Source organism: Procambarus clarkii, chromosome 47 (assembly GCF_040958095.1).
Source record: "Procambarus clarkii isolate CNS0578487 chromosome 47, FALCON_Pclarkii_2.0, whole genome shotgun sequence".
Classification (NCBI taxonomy): Eukaryota; Metazoa; Arthropoda; class Malacostraca; order Decapoda; family Cambaridae; genus Procambarus; species Procambarus clarkii.
In genome coordinates, this window is record NC_091196.1 from 23499825 (window position 1) to 23509378 (window position 9554).

Sequence of the window (9554 nt, forward strand, 5' to 3'; positions counted from 1 at the left end):
GTTTGAATTTCGATGTTGGTTGTCAGCGAGTCTCAATAGCCTTATATGATATATTTTGCCCATTGTGTTCAGTTAATGTTGTCTGGTTGAGAGAGAGAGAGAGACAGAGAGAGAGAGAAGAAGAGAGAGAAGCAGAAGAGAGAAAGAGAGAGAGAAAGAGAGAGAGAAGGAGAGAGAGAGAGAGAGAGAGAGAGAGAGAGAGAGAGAGAGAGAGAGAGAGAGAGAGAGAGAGAGAGAGAGAGAGAGAGAGAGACAGAGAGAGAGAGAGAGAGAGAGAGAGAGAGAGAGAGAGAGAGAGAGAGAGAGAGAGAGAGAGAGAGAGAGAGAGAGAGAGAGAGAGAGAGAGAGAGAGATAGAGAGAGAGAGAGAGAGACAGACAGAGACAGAGAGAGAGAGAGAGAGAGAGAGAGAGACAGACAGACAGAGAGAGACAGAGACAGAGACAGAAATTAATAGACATTTAAGTTGGATCCACAGCTACAGATGTTACCTACCATAACAGCGAACTGTTTCTCTTCTACATTGTTAGTACGAATTATAATTATCCCTCCGCCCCTCATGTGTCTTCTCTCTCCTCCTCCCCTGCTTCCTATTTGGCCTCTTCCTCCTTATCTCTCTCTTACTCTCCTCCTTCCTCTATATTTACACCTCCTCCTCGCCTCCTGTTCCCTTCTGAGCCTCGTGTTTAGCCTTTTCTTCCCCCTCTCTTCATTCTCTCCTACTCTCCTCAAACTGAATGTCTATGTTAAATTAGTATTTTGACCTTAGTTTAGTTATTTCGTGATTAACTCGCTGGCTGGTCAGACAGCAGGTGTTACACACACACACACACACACACACATACACACATACACATACACACACATACACACACACACATACATACACACAATTTCCTGTTCCAGATAAACATCTCTCTAGAAATCTTACTTCAAATACCCTTCCTGCTCCATTTTTTCCCTCCCATTCTAGTTAGCTTTTCCCTTCCATGCTTCATTCTTCATTCCTCTTTTCCTTTTACTCCCCATGCATTTTTTGCCCCCTTCCACCCCCTCCCCCCTTTCCATTTCCCACTTTCCCCTCCAACACATCATCAGCTCTTCTCTCTACCTTTTCATCTTTCACCTATTTTCTCCTCCTCCCTTTCGCTAATATAAGACAACTGGCGAGACACATGCTGAAGGATTCGAACCAGCTGGTTCAATAAATGTGGGGCCGAGAAAGCTGGCTTGACGGGTACTAATGGTGATAACACAGTTGGTTGGGAACACGACATATTAAGGAGACCAGCTGGCTTGGAAGATGACAGCTGAATGATAGCAGCTGGCTTATCACATGGCAGTAAGAGAGGCAGATGGCTTGGTAAAGGAGTATGGAAAGCCGATACATTGGTGAGAGAGAGAGAGAGAGAGAGAGAGAGAGAGAGAGAGAGAGAGAGAGAGACAGAGACAGAGACTGGAAAATAAATTCGAACAGAATGGGACGACGCACCAATGGAGAGACTAATTAACTAATCGATTAATCAGGAAAGGTGACGAGTCTCGCGCCGATACCTGACTACATACCTGACTCCTTCCCGGCCAAAATACCTGCACTCTCGTGCACACAACCTCAGACGCACGCAATCGCACACACACACACACATACATCTTTCAGTTTCTGTTCAAGAAAATCCTCTGAAACCTTTCAACATTTCATCAAACATGGCCTTCCCTGTGGCTCAGGCTCTCTTGCTCACGCCACAGCTGTAGAGCTCTCAAGCCTGACTTCATTCTCTCTCTCACACACACACACACCTGCTGCTATTGGCTTTCTAATTCTCCATTTTGAACGCGAGTTTTCACACACGATAAAGTCACCCGGAAAGAGACAGAACCCTCATGCAAAGTGAGTTATATATATATATATATATATATATATATATATATATATATATATATATATATATATATATATATATATATATATATATATATATATATATATATATATATTTTCAGTTGATTAAGAATTTTATTTATTCATTCTTTATATCAATCATGTTCAAATACTTATTTATTTCTCGAATTTTCAAAGAACAAAAAGGAAAATCGCACAAAGATGCAAAAATAAAAATCCTAAGTCGTTTTCATGCCAAAGAAGCCTTCCAGGACTTCCAGAGCGACGTTGACACTGTTCCGCACATGAAAAACTCCAACAAAAAGCTTGCGAAAAAAAGAAATTGGAATAACTTGAGGAATATTGAACTGGAGGAGAGAATAAATACCCAACAGGAACCAAGCAGAAATAGCAAGAGAGTGGAAAAGAAGTGAATAGGTTAAAGGAAACAGAGTAAGAATTAGCCAATTCAATTTAAACACTTTAATTCAATAATTTATACATATTTATGAATTGAGTAAATTTTGTGAAAAAAGACAAAATCATAACACGGTTGTAATTATTACTGTATAATCTAGATTTAGATTTAGAAGCTAGGACCTATAATGATTAAGTAGAATTCAACATCTGGCATTATTCCGGTGCCCCAGAGCTGAGGTCACGTGTCAAATCAGTAGGCAATGGGATGATTCGTAATGTCTGGCAAATTACACAGATAAATGATGCCCACTCGGACCTGAATGCGAGGATATAAAACGTTATCAGATAATATCACATCAACCGCATAACATCAGCAGCATATGCAAGGTTGACGAAAATTCCTTTAGTTCTCAAGGACCTGGAAGCTCTGAGGGTGAAGTTCGCTACCAATATCAGAACTTGGAATACCCATCATCAGATGCATGGAGAAAAACCAGAGAAAGTCCAGATATTTGCTACAAGACTGATCCAATAACCCAAACGGTTCAGCTGTGAGGCATTGCCGAGGAAAAAATACTACACTACAGAAAGGAGACAAAGGTGGATCCATGGCGCTAATTTTCACCTTAACAGGACATATAGGTAAATAACTCAAACACACACACACACACACACACACACACTGTATAGGCGGGATCCAAGCGTCAAGGCTCGATCCTGCAGGCACAAATAGGCGAGTACACACACACGTGCACACACACACACACACACACACACACACACACACACATGCACATACACACACACATGCACATACACACACACACACACACACCCTTCATCCCCCGCCACGAATAAAGACAGTTACACGACTCCCAGAGCGTTCCCAGTACACGAACTTGATTTAATAGGCAAATTATCCCAGTCTATAATTCCACCCACTATATCTTCCACGAAACATTTCCTGTGTCATTATCTCCAGCGTGTTGGCACTGGGCATGACGCCAGGGGCCTTCGTCTCTCATCAGACCCTCGTACCCTCACTATCACCTGATAATTCCCTTCACCTCATACACAGGAGAAAGAAATTTCTTTCTTGAAACTCGATCCGTCTCGTAACCACCCAAAGCTATGATGAGATTAGGTCAAAATGTTGCATATGCAACTCATATCGCTATGCTACGATGGGCGACAGCGGGAATTACGTCATGTCAAGGAAATTACGGGAAACTTTTTAAGTTGAGAACTTGCGGTATATTGCATGTTGGGGAAATTACATGTTGCATAGTCAGACGACTTATTTCGTTCTGTTGAATGGTCTTGCTCGTTGCTACGGCTGGACAGCCAATGTTACGCGGGGTTACGAGTGTGTATGCACCTAATTATACGTAATTGGTGATTTAGGGGGTTAGGGGGGGATTTAGGGGGGATTTAGCGGGGGATTTAAGGGGTTAGGCTCTTCGGTTACTCCTCTTCAATTGCCAATCAATTAGTGTACAGGTTCCTGGGACTCTTCAACTCTGTCATATATACATTGAAGCTGTGTGTGTGTGTGTGTGTGGAGTCGGACTCCACACACCTTACTTCCCAGTGATGTTAAATACTCATTTGTTAACTACCCTGACACTGAAACAGTTATATATAATTCCTCTATGGCTCATTGGGTATTCAGTTCCCTCCTGTGTCCCCCCCTTACTGTTTCACCCTTGCTAAATATTCTATCTTTATCTGCCCTATTAATTTCACAGAGTATTTTGTATATGGTAATCATATCTTTTTTAACTCTTCTGTCTTCCAGCGACGTGGGGTTCAACTCATATGGCCTCTCCTCGTTACTCATGCCTGGTAGTTCTGGGACTAGTCTATTGGCATAACTTTGAACCTTCAACTGCATCTCGTGCTTAACTAGATACGGAGCTCACGCTGTCGCTGCATACTTCAGGACTGGTCTGATATACGTGATATATAAGGTTTTGAATATTTCCATGAATAAATTTCTGAAGGTAGTTCGACATACATACGAGATTAGTATACATGTCAAACTATCGACGTATGCTAACGTCGATAACTAAACTCAAGTAGTCATTTGTTGAAACATTTTCTCAGTTTATCCAGGTCATCTTGAAGCCTCATACTGTCATACTCTATTTTAATCCTTCCCATAAGTTTAGCATCATTTGCAAACATTGAGAGGAATGAGTCTATACCCTCAGAAAGATCGGTTACATATATCAGAAACAGAATATTTCCGAGTACACATACCATTAGTGACATCTTGCCATTATGAGGTCTCCACACCTCACTGTAACTCTCTGTTTTCTGTTGTTTCGGTACTCCCTTATCCACTAGACCACCTAACCTGTTACTCTTGCCTGTTTCCCACCTTATGCACCTCCCTCCTATGTGGTGCTGTGTCAGAAGCTTTCACACAGACCTAAAATATATATAGTGTGTATGTGTATGTGTGTGTGTGTGTGTACGTGTGTATGTGTGTTTGTGTGTGTACGTGTGTATGTGTGTGTGTGTGTGTACGTGTGTATGCGTGTGTGTGTGTGTACGTGTGTATGTGTGTGTGTGTGTGTACGTGTGTATGTGTGTTTACTAGTTGTGTTTACTAGTTGTGTTTTTGCGGGGGTTGAGCTTTGCTCTTTCGGCCCGCCTCTCAACTGTCAATCAACTGTTTACTAACTACTTTTTTTTTTTTTTTTCTCCACACCACACACACACACCCCAGGAAGCAGCCCGTGACAGCTGACTAACTCCCAGGTACCTATTTACTGCTAGGTAACAGGGGCATTCAGGGTGAAAGAAACTTTGCCCATTTGTTTCTGCCTCGTGCGGGAATCGAACCCGCGCCACAGAATTACGAATCCTGCGCGCTATCCACCAGGCTACGAGGCCCCTAGGCCCCTGTGTGTGTGTGTGTGTACGTGTGTATGTGTGTGTGTGTGTGTGTGTGTGTGTGTGTGTGTGTGTGTGTGTATGTGTGTGTGTGTGTGTGTGTGTGTATGTGTGTGTGTGTACGTGTGGATGTGTGTGTGTGTGTGTGTGTGTGTGTGTATGTGTATGTGTGTGTGTGTGTGTGTATGTGTGTGTGACAAGTCATCACTTAAACAACTACGAACTCAATCTAAGGAAAAAATAAAGGAGATGACTTCCTCAATTCAGAGCACTTCTCTAGCCCTCCAAGTTAGTAGAGTGCACCATCACAAGAGGCACGTATTAACTTTCCAATTATACAAGCAACCTGGGCACCAGAGCCGCACTGCATGGTGACGATATACGCACTCCCAGAAGACCATAAAAAAATGCATACTTCCTCCAATTGTAATTTTTTTAACTCTTGCATATTGCAGAGTAAGAATAGACCCTACCCACAGGGGGGGTCAGGCGACTTCTCTACCCTCAAATTACGATATGTTTTTAGTTATTAAAAAAAACATAACGACCTCTGAATGAGCAAATGAGGAAGAGGTGTCCTAGAAACGGGTCATTAGCTCGAGGATATGATGGCAAATGGCTCACGTCTCTCTGTGTTTAGTAAAGCTCAAATTTGCGAGTCTATTGGCCCGTGTTATTTACACACCTTCAGTTCTCATAGTCGGGGGCTTTTTCTGGTGAATTAGTGTCGCTTTCCGTTTTGTTTCTGCGTTCAGGTATTATGTTCTATATTCTTAAATACTTCATAGAGTTGGTAGGGGGGTTGGTTCAGAGTTGGTTCAGGAATTAGCGAAACGGTTCAGGACGGATCGAAATGGTTCAGGATGGACCGAAATGGTTCAGGATGGATAGAAACGGTTCAGGACGGATCGAAATGGTTCATGACGGATCGAAACAGTTCAGGACGGATCGAAGCGGTTCAGGACGGATCGAAACAGTTCAGGACAGATCGAAGCGGTTCAGGACGGACCGAAACGGTTCAGGATGGACCGAAACGGTTCAGGATGGACCGAAGCGGTTCAGCAAGGACCGAAGCGGTTCAGAACGGACAGTAACGCTCCTATCTTTGTAGTGCGTGTGTGGTTACCTGTTTATAACCACGTTATTAGTGGTCAGTTAGAGGAGACGTCCAGAAAATTCTAATATTGACATCACGTAGTAATTACACCCTTTCAACGATCACAGTTTATTTAGTTGTATCAGTCGTTTTTTTTCCTCTATAACTTATACCGCCACGCAATTCCCAATGTCTATCAGGCCTTTCGTAAAACTTCTCATTATATCTATTTTTTCGTCTCTCCCACTTAAGTCATGGACGTTAACCCTTGCACTGCTCATCCATTTTTGGCAAAATTGTCTTGGTGCTATTGTCAAAGACATATTTTTGTTGTTTTTATAAATGTTAAGGTAAAGTTAATGTCAAAATGTTTCTAAAGTCAACTATTTCCATTTCAAAACAGAAAGAGTAATGAAAACATTAAAAAACATTAAAATATATCCTAATTAAAAAACAAAAAGCCAAACTCTCAGAGCGCCTAAAGGCGCTTTGCGCAGTGCAGTGGCCATCACCATGAGTCAACTCCCATAACCCCACCTCAAAGCATCTCCACAGCTTCTGAAAACATCGTAATGGGTACAGAGTTTCCGATTCCTTACACTCCAAAGGCAATTAACTCCCAGCTTGTTCACAGTTGTCCAAAATAAAATTAAAATCTCGATTCGCGTGACCTTGTATCACCAGCTTCCCAGAAGTGAGTCTCTGGAGCTTGTGATCAGTGTCGCTATCATCCTATAACTTTTTTTCCCATTTTCCCAGTGCGTACGTTTTCGTAGAAGCGCAAATTCTCTTTATGCATTTTGCCTTAGGGAAAACGATTCAACTCTAATTGGCGTGGTGTAGTTAGCGGGCGCAGAACGATACTTCACGGTCTTTGAAACGTCATTATAAGGGATTCAAGGATACTTTAAAAAAGGAATTTCCACACCGCAATTCTTACCAGGCACGTGGGCAGCACCTTTGAAGCACCTTTGACCTTCGTGGGCGTCTTGTCAGCAGCGAGTGTGTGGTAGAATGTCAGTTGGGGGAAGGGGCGACGGGTTGGGGGAACAGGAGGTGAAGTGAAATAGTGGGAGAGGGGGAATAGGGGGATACTGGGGGAGGGGGGGGGTGAGGAAGCACGAATAGGGGCATTTTAAGCCTGGGAGAGAGTAAGGCTTGGGGGAAAGTGAGATTGGGGAAGGGAAAATTAATGATTTACTGAAGTGAAGAAATGGTAGATAAAGAGTAGGAGGAGTAGGAAACCACAGTAGTGAAGAAGTACCTCAAGTCCTAGTGGAAAAATGCAGCAACAGATAAAATGCAGCAACAGATAAAATGCAGCAACAGATAATACTCAGCATCAAACAAAATACAGCAGCAGATAAAATTTAGCAACAGATTAGAAGCAACAACAGAGCATAACTAAAGCAAGCAAACAGGATTTAAAAACTTTTATAGAAAGACAAGCAGCTGAAGAAATTGTTACAAATGTTCAAGAAGGTAAAATTTTCTTCCGAGGTTCTCATTACAAACTTACAACACAGGAAGAGTATTATAATAGTGTATGACTATGGGTTATTAACGGCATCGGACGAGAGAGAGAGAGAGAGAGAGAGAGAGAGAGAGAGAGAGAGAGAGAGAGAGAGAGAGAGAGAGAGAGAGAGAGAGAAAGAGAGAGAGAGAGAGAGAGACAGACAGACAGAGAGAGAGACAGAGAGAGAGAGACAGACAGAAAGAGACAGAGAGAGACAGACAGACAGAAAGAGACAGAGACCTCCTAAACCTCCCAAATGCTGTTTTTTTTAAATTCAGATTTTTTAATTTAATTAAATATAAATGTATTGTATTACAAATGTATTAAATATATTTTTAAGTACTTCATCAACTAATCTTTTCCTCCTCTCCTGTGTCTATCGCTCTTCCTCTATCTCCTAAACACAAACAAACACAACTACACAATTAACATTGCGCGTGTTGTGGAACCCGGTACAATGTTGATCTTCCTCAACATTTCGCACTGTTTACAAGCCTGGCGCCAGGCACCAGGTGTGCCAAGCCGGGATCGCCAACTACCGACATGAACAATCATAACGATGAGGGGGGGGGGAGGGGGTAACGAGTTACCCTCCTCTCAAATGACGTGTCGGGGCTGTTATGAACGCTAATTACTGTAATTTGGGCAATTAATCATGTGTCCTCGCCCTCGTGGGTGTCTGTGTATCACCCGGGTGCACAGGGGGGCGTGTGCTTGGGTAATTGTGCTGGCAAGTGGTCGAGCTTCAGCTCTTCAGTCACGGTTCTGAACATTGAGTCAATTATTGTATTGGTTCTCGAGTCAATTGGATCGTCTCATTTACATTTGAAGCTGTGTACAGAGTGGACAGAGTTTAATTTTTGTTATCCCGTCTATTCTCCTGAGGATTTTCAATATCGTAACCATGCCTCTTCCAATTCTTCAATCTTCCAGTAACGTGTTTAATTCATTTAATCTTTTCTCATAGCTCATGCCTCTCATCTATGGTACTAGTTTACAGAAGAGTTTTAATTCTGGACTTCTTTTAACGTCTAGTCTCCTGTTTCCACCGACTAGTTTCATTACCTTACATTTGCTTGAGTTGAACTTTAGTAGCCATTTGTTGAACCATTCATCCAATTCATCTAAGTCATCTTGTAACCTCATACTATCTTCCTCAGTATTAATCCTCCTCATAATTTTTATATCATCAGCAAACAGTGTGTGTGTGTGTGTATACTCACCTATTTGTACTTGTGGGGGTTGACCTTTGGCTCTTTGGTCCCGCCTCTCAACTGTGGAGGGGGAGAGAGAGAGAGAGAGAGAGAGAGAGAGAGAGAGAGAGAGAGAGAGAGAGAGAGAGAGGGGGGGGGGGGGAGAGAGAGAAAGAACACATCACTGATCAGAAAATTACATTAAATAACTCAACCGGTAATTAAAATCTGTTTTTACACAAAGAAGTACTCTAATATACAACCAGGCCCCCTAATTCTTGCAGTTACGGACTCATTAAATAAAATTGGGTCATAATTAGAGAAAAGTTCCATTCTGTGGATTTCATTCGTCAAATTTACCGAAAAATTTAAGTGCCTCAGGATGGCCGAGATTAAAACAGATGAAAAAAAAACTGAAATTGTTTCCGTTAACATCTTTTCACTTAGATGGATTAACATTATATTTTATGTCTAGATTAACTTTATATATATATATATTTATATATATATATACTTTTATATATTTTTTTATATATTTTTTATATATATA